This window comes from Dermochelys coriacea, chromosome 4 (assembly GCF_009764565.3).
Source record: "Dermochelys coriacea isolate rDerCor1 chromosome 4, rDerCor1.pri.v4, whole genome shotgun sequence".
In the NCBI taxonomy this organism is placed as follows: domain Eukaryota; kingdom Metazoa; phylum Chordata; order Testudines; family Dermochelyidae; genus Dermochelys; species Dermochelys coriacea.
In genome coordinates, this window is record NC_050071.1 from 53,788,203 (window position 1) to 53,798,863 (window position 10,661).

Below are 10,661 nucleotides of genomic sequence, written 5' to 3' on the forward strand. Positions count from 1 at the left end.
CAAAACATGGGGGATTTTCTGTGCATAACTCCTGTTAATGCTAATAGGAATTACTCTTGCAAACCCTCTGCCCCACCTTTAGTCATAGTTCTAAGATTAACCCTTTCACTGCTGTGCTCTGTGCAACAGTGGAACGTAGCACTTCAAAGCAGACATACCAAATCATGTACATTAGGTGCACTGGAGGAACATTTGGTCATAAATCATGTAGACTATTCAGCAAGCAAACAGCTAATTAGCTCAGGGCCAAACATCATTTCACTTACCATTCCTGTCATTTGCCTTCCAAATAGCCACAAATGCACATTTTTTTTTAAAATCCAAAAGCTCCTTTAATACATGGAAATGGGACTGATGTGACTAAGAAGGGTGAGGGGCTCCTGCAGCTGCTTGGCTACACAGCCCCAGGCCAGCCCCTCTGAGTTAACACTGGCTGCACATTGTAGAGAGTGGGGAGAACATACATCATGGGTGGACAATCCTGGCAGGGCTACATGCTTTGCATTCTATCAGCAAGAGGGCCAGGAGATGAGGGCAGGGCAAGCGCAAAGGTGAATGGCAGGGATGCTGCCTCACTTCTCCTGGGCATTTATTTCAGACCTAGCAAGCATATGGGAAAAATAGCTGTTGTGGGGTTGCGTTAAGTGTTGTCTCCTAAGCCAGCAGCGCCACTTCCATGGCAAGAGGGAAGAGAAAAAGCACTGCAGCATGAGGAAAGTGAGGAGCAAGTTGAAGCAGTTTGCTGGTTAAACCCAGCAGATTACAAATGGCTCTAACTCATGCCTGCAACCTTTCAGGTTCACTATTTCTGATTGCTTGTTTCCTTAATGTGCTGTGGAGTCCCCTTCCCAAACTTCAATATAAAGAAGCTACCATGTGTCAGTTCATGCAAGTGGATCACCAATGGCACATTGGGTGTTTCAGCATCTGGTGCTATCTAGAACTTCACAGAGTTGAACACAAATAGAAGAGTTGTTCCCTGGAACTAACAATAATGGTCTATCGCCTGAGAAGGAGCCACTCTCCCACCTCTTTGAGAAAATCCATGCCAAAGTTCTTCTGTGAAAATAAATTTTAAAAACACAGAGTGCACAAAGGAGGAATGTTACTAAGAGTATCTCACATTTACACAGCCCCTTTCATCCAGTGACCCTCAAATGCTTTAGAAGTTTAACCCCCATATCCCAGCCACATTCTCCCTCTCCAGAGTACTTCCTGTTCCTACTAGATGTAATAATCTGTATAATTTCGTGTCTTAAACTACTGGATAGTATTGCTGTGGTTGTTAAGCAGCTGCCATATTTCACTATAAAGGTGATGTGATTCCTATGTTAAAACTGTGCTTCTCAATTTGCATGTTACAACAGAGACTCAGAATTTGGACTGGATTCATCAAGAGAGCAGGTAAGTGTCTTGAACCTGAGTGAAGCAGGGTCCTTTTTCAAGTGAGCCTGGTATGATTATTGGTGTTGCATTGAAATCATACACAAGGGAGTTTCTCACAGTTTGGTCAGGATACCAGGTGAAATCCAACATACTCAACTGAGCTTCACTTTGAGATTTGGTGTTTTTCCAACTCCAAATGCAATTCAAACACAATTCCATTCCACATGGAGGAAAACAAAAGCCAATTGTCACACAAGCTGATTCCTAATCAATTTTAGCTAAACCTAAATAAGCCATTTTTAAACCAGAATAAGAGGATCCACACAAGGGCTTGTCTGGTTTAAAATAATATCTGTAACTGGTGCTACTGTCTCATGCAGTCAAGGCCTATACAAGACCATCTCTTGGATACAGTTAACAGGCACTTTTCTCTTTACCCTCAGACAGTAGGAAACTCCAAAGAGTTTAGAAACTTACCCCATAACATTACTTTTAAGCAGTGCAGTGGTAATAGTGAAGGGCTGATACTTCAAGCCCTCTGCTCTTAAAACTTCAATCAACCAGAGTTCTAGTTGATAAGAACACCTAGACTCACACCGCAAATAAGTAGCCTGTTTTCCATCCTCAATAGGACAAGTGCTCCCAGCTGGTCTAAATTCTAGTTCTAAAACAATGCAAAGACTCAGCTGCTAATTCACTATCTCCCCAGCACAAACACTAAAGTGAATGTGAAAACAGTTAAAGTTACAAGCTTCCTGGCCATCCTCCCTGGATAACATGACTGTGGGAGCTTTTCAAATTAATACACAAATTGTTTACATCTGTCACATTAGAAAGGCAAGACTACTGATATTAAAATATGAGTTGTGTCCTTTTATTTGTAGACAAGAAAAATTAAGTTTTTTTAATATAGTGCTTTTATCCAACTGCCACACACTCTCAAGGAAACTGCGGAACCACCTGATCAACATCCTCTACAGCAAACAGGGAAAGATTAAGAATGAGCTCTCAAAACTGGATACTCTCATAAAGAACCAACCTTCCACACAAACTTCCTCGTGGCTGGACTTTACAAAAACTAGACAAGCCATTTACAAAACACACTTTGATTCTCTACAAAAGAAAAAGGACACTAAGCTATCTAAACTACTATATGCCACAAGGGGCCACAACAATGGTTCCCGTAACCCACCCAGCAATATTGTTAATCTATCCAACTATACTCTTAGCCCAGCGGAAGAATCTGTCCTATCTCGGGGCCTCTCCTTTTGCCCCTCCACCCCCACGAACATGATACAGTTCTGTGGTGACCTAGAATCCTATTTTCGACGTCTCAGACTCAAGGAATATTTCCAACACACCTCTGACCAACACATTAACCCACAGAGACCTTCCTGCCAACACTACAAAAAGAAGGATTCAGGGTGGACTCCTCCTGAAGGTCGAAACAGCAGCCTGGATTTCTACATAGACTGCTTCCGCCGACGTGCACGAGCTGAAATTGTGGAAAAGCAGCATCGCTTACCCCATAACCTCAGCCATGCAGAACACAGTGCCATCCACAGCCTCAGAAACAACTCTGACATCATAATCAAAAAGGCTGACAAAGGAGGTGCTGTCGTCATCATGAATAGGTCGGAGTATGAACAAGAGGCTACTAGGCAGCTCTCCAACACCACTTTCTACAAGCCATTACCCTCTGATCCCACTGAGAGTTAGCAAAAGAAACTACAGCATTTGCTCAAGAAACTCCCTGAAAAAGCACAAGAACAAATCCGCACAGACACACCCCTGGAGCCCCGACCTGGGGTATTCTATCTGCTACCCAAGATCCATAAACCTGGAAATCCTGGACACCCCATCATCTCAGGCATTGGCACCCTGACAGCAGGATTGTCTGGCTATGTAGACTCCCTCCTCAGGCCCTTCGTTACCAGCACTCCCAGCTATCTTTGAGATACCACTGACTTCCTGAGGAAACTACAGTCCATTGGTGATCTTCCTAAAAACACCATCCTAGCCACTATGGATGTAGAAGCCCTCTACACCAACATTCCACACAAAGATGGACTACAAGCCGTCAGGAACAGTATCCCCGATACTGTCACGGCTAACCTGGTGGCAGAACTTTGTGACTTTGTCCTGATACATAACTATTTCACATTTGGTGACAATGTATACCTTCAAATCAGCGGCACTGCGATGGGTACCCGCATGGCCCCACAGTATGCCAACATTTTTATGGCTGACTTAGAACAACGCTTCCTCAGCTCTCGTCCCCTAATGCCCCTACTCTACTTGCGCTACATTGATGACATCTTCATCATCTGGACCCATGGAAAAGAAGCTCTTGAGGAATTCCACCATGATTTCAACAATTTCCATCCCACCATCAACCTCAGCCTGGACCAGTCCACACAAGAGATCCACTTCCTGGACACTACGGTGCTAATAAGCGATGGTCACATAAACACCACCCTATATCGGAAAGCTACTGACCGCTATTCCTACCTACATGCCTCTAGCTTTCATCCAGATCATACCACTCGATCCATTGTCTACAGCCAAGCGCTACGATATAACCGCATTTGCTCCAACCCCTCAGACAGAGACAAACACCTACAAGATCTCTATCATGCATTCCTACAACTACAATACCCACCTGCTGAAGTGAAGAAACAGATTGACAGAGCCAGAAGAGTACCCAGAAGTCACCTACTACAGGACAGGCCCAACAAAGAAAACAACAGAACGCCACTAGCCATCACCTTCAGCCCCCAACTAAAACCTCTCAAACGCATCATCAAGGATCTACAACCTATCCTGAAGGACGAGCCATCGCTCTCTCAGATCTTGGGAGACAGACCAGTCCTTGCTTACAGACAGCCCCCCAATCTGAAGCAAATACTCACCAGCAACCACACACCACACAACAGAACCACTAACCCAGGAACCTATCCTTGCAACAAAGCCCGTTGCCAACTCTGTCCACATATCTATTCAGGGGATACCATCATAGGGCCTAATCACATCAGCCACACTATCAGAGGCTCGTTCACCTGCGCATCTACCAATGTGATATATGCCATCATGTGCCAGCAATGCCCCTCTGCCATGTACATTGGCCAAACTGGACAGTCTCTACGTAAAAGAATGAATGGACACAAATCAGACGTCAAGAATTATAACATTCAAAAACCAGTTGGAGAACACTTCAATCTCTCTGGTCACTCGATCACAGACCTAAGAGTGGCTATACTTCAACAAAAAAGCTTCAAAAACAGACTCCAACGAGAGACTGCTGAATTGGAATTAATTTGCAAACTGGATACAATTAACTTAGGCTTGAATAGAGACTGGGAATGGATGAGTCATTACACAAAGTAAAACTATTTCCCCATGGTATTTCTCCCCCCCACCCCACCCCCCACTGTTCCTCTGATATTCTTGTTAACTGCTGGAATTAGCCTACCTGCTTGTCACCATGAAAGGTTTTCCTCCTTCCCCCCCCTGCTGTTGGTGATGGCTTATCTTAAGTGATCACTCTCCTTACAGTGTGTATGATAAACCCATTGTTTCATGTTCTCTGTGTGTGTGTATATAAATCTCTCCTCTGTTTTTTCCACCAAATGCATCCGATGAAGTGAGCTGTAGCTCACGAAAGCTTATGCTCTAATAAATTTGTTAGTCTCTAAGGTGCCACAAGTACTCCTTTTCACTTTACAATAGTTAGCTAATGGTACAAACAACATTTGGAAAGATCACTAAGTGGTCCGTTGAGACCCTCAACAATTTTCAACTGGTCCGCGAAAGAAAAAATTTGAGAACCACCTAGAGGCCTCTGTATTGGCTGTGAAAATAGTATTAGGGTCCCCTTTGCGGTGTTGGAGTTTGACAGTGAGTGTGTGGCAAGGCATGTGCTGGAATGCAAAGCATAACCTGCAATTGTCAGTGTCAGCCACTAGGTGTCAGTTTATATTAAACATTAATTTTGCAACATACACATGCTGTGATGCTTATAGCAGGATAACTGTACTAAGAGTAACCTTGTTTCTTTTATATATATAAGAAAAGAGTGTGAGATCCTTAATAAATAGCATTACCTTTTACAGTGCATTGTATTTCTAATTTTACTTTTTGTCTAATAAAAATAGATTGGCGCCTCTGAGTTTTTTTCTACACTACTGTGTCTACGTGTTTGTGGGGAGGAAGGGAAAGACTAGACACAGACACCCAGGTGAGTACTAGTTATATCTGCTGGTACACTGAGGGAGAACCTGCAATCTAGAGCATTATGTCATCTTAGGAGTGAGAACTAACTGAGCTCTCGATGGTTTGGTGGAGTGGGTGGGGAACAGAAGAGATTTATACAGTTCCTGGCACATCTGACATGTTTGTATGTCAACATCAGGATTGGGTTGGAAAGAGATCTCATAGAGGACCTCTCACACCTAGCACTAGGATAAAAATAGTCCTTGTTGCCTGGCCTGTAACAGCACACTCTGAGTCTCCACCCAACATGTTGTGGTGTCACAGGAGCAGGTAGAGAGAGTTCTGACAAGTTATGAATCTGTGACTGGCGGGAACCCAAGGTTAGGGCCCCGAAAAAGGGGTATGGCTGTTTTCAAAATTCTCCACAAGAGAGAGCCAATCTAATAGCTTTGCAGAGGGGCCTGGAGTTACTTGTACCAGCTCTGGCATCAGGTAACAGATTTTTTGTATTTAAGGCAGATTCCATAAAACATCTCACGACTGGTTTTTAGTGTAGCCATCCAGAGGAATATTAATAGCTGCTTTTTTTCCCTGCCCATATTTTCCTTTTTTGGTTTCCCTCACTATGGTCTCATGTCATTTTTTCTTCACAGCTGTCCCTTTCCCCCACGCAATCACCTGTATCATTCTCTGTTTTTTTGCAACTCATTCTTTTTTTCTCCATATCTGTCCTTTTCCTCACTCTGTCTTCTTTCAGCCAATCACTTTGCTTATTATTACCAAATAGGAAAGCACAGCTGTGAAAAGAGAAACAGGCCTGAGGGGGTAACAATGGGTTGACCAAAGTAATGTCTGTAAAAATGCACTGCCATTAGGCATACCCATGTTTGGAAACTCATCAACCTCAGTTTCATTTTCTCAGCATCTGCAATGTAAATATAATAAGCTTTAGCCCTGTGTGCACTCTATGCTGAAGCAACTGTGTCTGGCAGAGTTGATTTCAAAGACTTGCACTGATCAGCCTAAAAACTGGGTGAATTCAGTTCCGATTTGCCTGTAGCATGGCTCTGTGCTTAGCTTTTAAAGGAAATATTTTGATCTGAAGGGCAAGAGAGCCCTCTGTTGGTGAAATTCTTACATATCGTGATAGTAAAACTAAATATAGCGGGTTTCAGAGTAGCAGCCATGTTAATCTGTATCTGCGAAAAGAAAAGGAGGACTTGTGGCACCTTAGAGACTAAAATTTATTTCAGCATAAGCTTTTGTGAGCTACAGCACACTTCATCAGATGCATGCAGTGGAAAATACAGTGGGGAGATTTATATACACAGAGAACATGAAACAATGGGTGTTACCATACACACTGTAACCAGAGTGATCACTTAAGGTGAGCTATTACCAGAAGGAGAGCGGCGGGGGGGGGGTGGAAAACCTTTTGTAGTGATAATCAAGGTGGGCCATTTCCAGCAGTTGACAAGAACGTCTGAGGAACAGCAGGGGCGGGGGGAATAAACATGGAGAAATAGTTTTACTTTGTGTAATGACTCATCCACTCCCAGTCTCTATTCAAGCCTAAGTTAATTGTATCCAATTTGCAAATTAATTCTAATTCAGCAGTCTCTCACAGGAGTCTGTTTTTGAAGTTTTTTTGTTGAAGGATAGCCACCCTCAGGTCTGTAATTGAGTGACCAGAGAGATTGAAGTGTTCTCCAACTGGTTTTTGAATGTTATAATTCTTGATGTCTGATTTGTGTCCATTTATTCTTTTACGTAGAGACTGTCCAGTTTGACCAATGTACATGGCAGAGGGGCATTGCTGGCACATGATGGCATATATCACATTGGTAAATGTGCAGGTTAACGAGCCTCTGATAGTGTGGCTGATGTGATTAGGTCCTATGATGATGTCCCTGAATAGATATGTGGACAGAGTTGGCAACGGGCTTTGTTGCAAGGATAAGTTCCTGGGTTAGTGTTTCTGTTGTTTGGTGTTTGGTTGCTGGTGAGTATTTGCTTCAGATTGGGGGGCTATCTGTAAGCAAGGACTGGCCTGTCTCCCAAGATCTGTGAGAGTGATGGGTCGTCCTTCAGCATAGGTTGTAGATCCTTGATGATGTGTTGGAGAGATTTTAGTCGGGGGCTGAAGGTGATGGCTAGTGATGTTCTGTTATTTTCTTTGTTGGGCCTGTCCTGTAGTAGGTAACTTCTGGGTACTCTTCTGGCTCTGTCAATCTGTTTCTTCACTTCAGCAGATGGGTATTGTAGTTGTAAGAATGCTTGATGGAAATCTTGTAGGTGTTTGTCTCTGTCTGAGGAGTGGGAGCAAATGCGGTTGTATCATAGAGCTTGGCTGTAGACAATGGATTTGTGTGGTGTGGTCTGGATGAAAGCTGGAGGCATGTAGGTAGGCATAGCGGTCAGTAGGTTTCACAGGTCTTGGGAGACAGGCCAATCCTTGCTTACAGACAGCCCCCCAACCTGAAGCAAATACTCACCAGCAACCACACAACAGAACCACTAACCCAGGAACCTATACTTGCAACAAAGCTCGTTGTCAACTGTGTCCACATATCACTACAAAAGGTTTTTCAGCTCCCCGCTCTCCTGCTGGTAATAACTCACCTTACCTGATCGCTCTTGTTACAGTGTGTATGGTAATACCCATTGTTTCATGTTCTCTGTGTATATAAATCTCACCATTGTATTTTCCACTGAATGCATCCGATGAAGTGAGCTGTAGCTCACGAAAGCTTATGCTCAAATAAATTCGTTAGTCTCTAAGGTGCCACAAGTCCTCCTTTTCTTTTTGTTAATATAGCAGGCATTTCCTCATTTATAGGGAAACTGTTTAGTGAACTCTATAGCTACCAGCTTTGGGGTAATTGCTTTGCATCTGCTTTAACATAACTCAACAATATATTGAAGAAAAGTCTATTCTCCTTTACTGTTTTCTACTCACTTCTCTGAGGAAAGTCTTGTCCATATTAGCATGGGTCTTTAGGTTAGGACGAGTTTACTGTTTAACAGCTGATTTTGCTGCCTTCTCTAAAATACAGTCATAATGGAAATGCTCCAGACTGAGCAACAAGTTTCATCTGAGTATTTTTTTAAAAAAACCTGTTTCTTAAATACCTTGGATTCATAGTTTGTAGTGCCCTCTTACATGAGCGAGTGTGACTTCCACTGCACTGGGCTGGACATAGGGCCCTCCATGGAGCCCACCTGTGGAACTCTCTCTCTAAGGAGGTCAGCAAGGGTCCACATGAGGCCTTTCAGTTTGGGTCAATTGTTCTTTACTCATTTTGTCTTCCGGTGAGTTGCACTAACTCATTCTGGTTTTGTCATACTATTTTGTTTTATTGCTTTGCCCTCCTTTTGGCCAAGTGGCTTTCCTCACTGGGTTTTTGGACCCAGTTTCATTAGAATTGTTGTTACTTTTATACTTTTAAACAAATGGGCTCATGCTAGAGGTGGGTCTGAACCAAATCACAGCATCTGGACTTCCCCCATGCAGTTCCAACCCCAAATGTTCAAAAATCTTGAATAAGGCCCTGAAGTATCACAAGTTTGAAAAAAACAAAAAACGTGGGGGTTCTTTTTATTTCTCTTCTATTTTTTGCACCTTTCAGGAGCACTCAGTACACATTTTTAACATTTTCTCTGCAACCGTAATGGGTAGAAACTTATTTTTAAAAAAAGGAAACCTGAGCTTTTCTCAAATCACTTGCCACCAGGCACCGAGCTGTAAGTAAAACATCACATTGTGAGACTTGCAATAAAATGACACGAGTTGATCATGCTGCTTTCCTGAACTTTGGGGTAGGTTATATTTGGCTCTGAGCTCTTTGGCTCATGTCCAAGGCTAATTCATGTTTTAAAGTGCTAACACAGGTCACAGGCCCTTCTCAAAAGTTACATGGGGGAGGAAACTGACGGCTTCAGCGTGTGAATGTTTGCTACTAACTGTAATAAGTTGGTTTATGGGGCTACTTCGCAGTGAGTGTGTCCAGGATTGGGCCCCCCAAGATTGGCTAAAACAGAGGAATCCAACAGGCCCTCCTCCCTTGTTTCTTTTGGCAAAGACATTTCCTAGCTGTCTCCCATGTCACACAAAAGGAAGTACCCAATCTGCTTTTGCAGTCGTCTCTCAATACATGCATATTATACAGCAGGGACGGGCAAACTTTTTGGCCTGAGGGCCACATCGGGTTTCAGAAATTGTATGGAGGACTGGTTGGGGAGGCTATGCCTCCCCAAACAGCCAATCATGGCCCAGCCCCCGATCCCATCCAATCCCCCTGCTTCTCGCCCCCTGACGGCCCCCCCGGACTCCTGCCCCATCCACCATGCTCTCTGTTCCCTGACTGCCCCTGGACCCCCCGCCCCTAACTGCCCCCATCCAACCTCCCTTCTCCTTCTTGACTGCCCCCCCAGGACCGCTGCCCCATCCAACCACCCCCCACCCCTAACTGCCCCCCACTGCCCCATCCAACCCCCCCTCTCCTTCCTGACTGCCCATGGGACCCCTGCCCCATCCAACCACCCCTTCTCCCTGGCCCCGACTGCCCCCTGCCACACCATCCAACCCCTCCTCTCCTTCCTGACTGCTCTCCCAGGACCCCTGCCCCATCCAACACCCCTGTTCCCCACCCTCTGGCCACCCCGACCCTTATCCACCCCCCTAGCCGCTGACCATCCCCCGAACTCCTGTGCCCTCTATCCAACCCCCCTCCCCTGCTCCCTGCCCCCTTACCGTGGTGCCTGGAGCACCAATGGCTGGCAGAACAGGCAGCTGTGCCGCCCAGCTGGAGCCAGCCATGCACCGCGCAGTTCAGAGCACCGGGTCAGACCAGGCTTTGCAGCCCCGCTGCCCAGAGCATTGTGCCGGTGGTACAGTGAGCTGAGACTGTGGGGGAGGGGTTGGGGGCGAGCCTCCCAGGCCAGGAGCTCAGGGGCCAGGCAGAATGGTCCCGTGGACCATAGTTTCCCCATCTCTGCTATACAGCAAGCAACCCCATCCTTCCTCCTGGGCTGTAGGCTGGGATCCCAGTCTGACAAGAAGT

At 45.0% G+C, this 10,661-nt stretch overlaps 1 long non-coding RNA gene across 1 annotated transcript; it reads right to left on the reverse strand.

Annotated features, from left to right (window-relative positions):
• Positions 1-336: 336 nt before the first annotated feature.
• LOC122459826 lies at positions 337-5,892 on the reverse strand. The gene is made up of 3 exons (XR_006280772.1): positions 5,881-5,892; positions 5,046-5,050; positions 337-481 (listed from the first exon to the last, which is right to left on the reverse strand). It is a non-coding gene; the product is annotated as an uncharacterized LOC122459826 (long non-coding RNA).
• Positions 5,893-10,661: the final 4,769 nt, after the last annotated feature.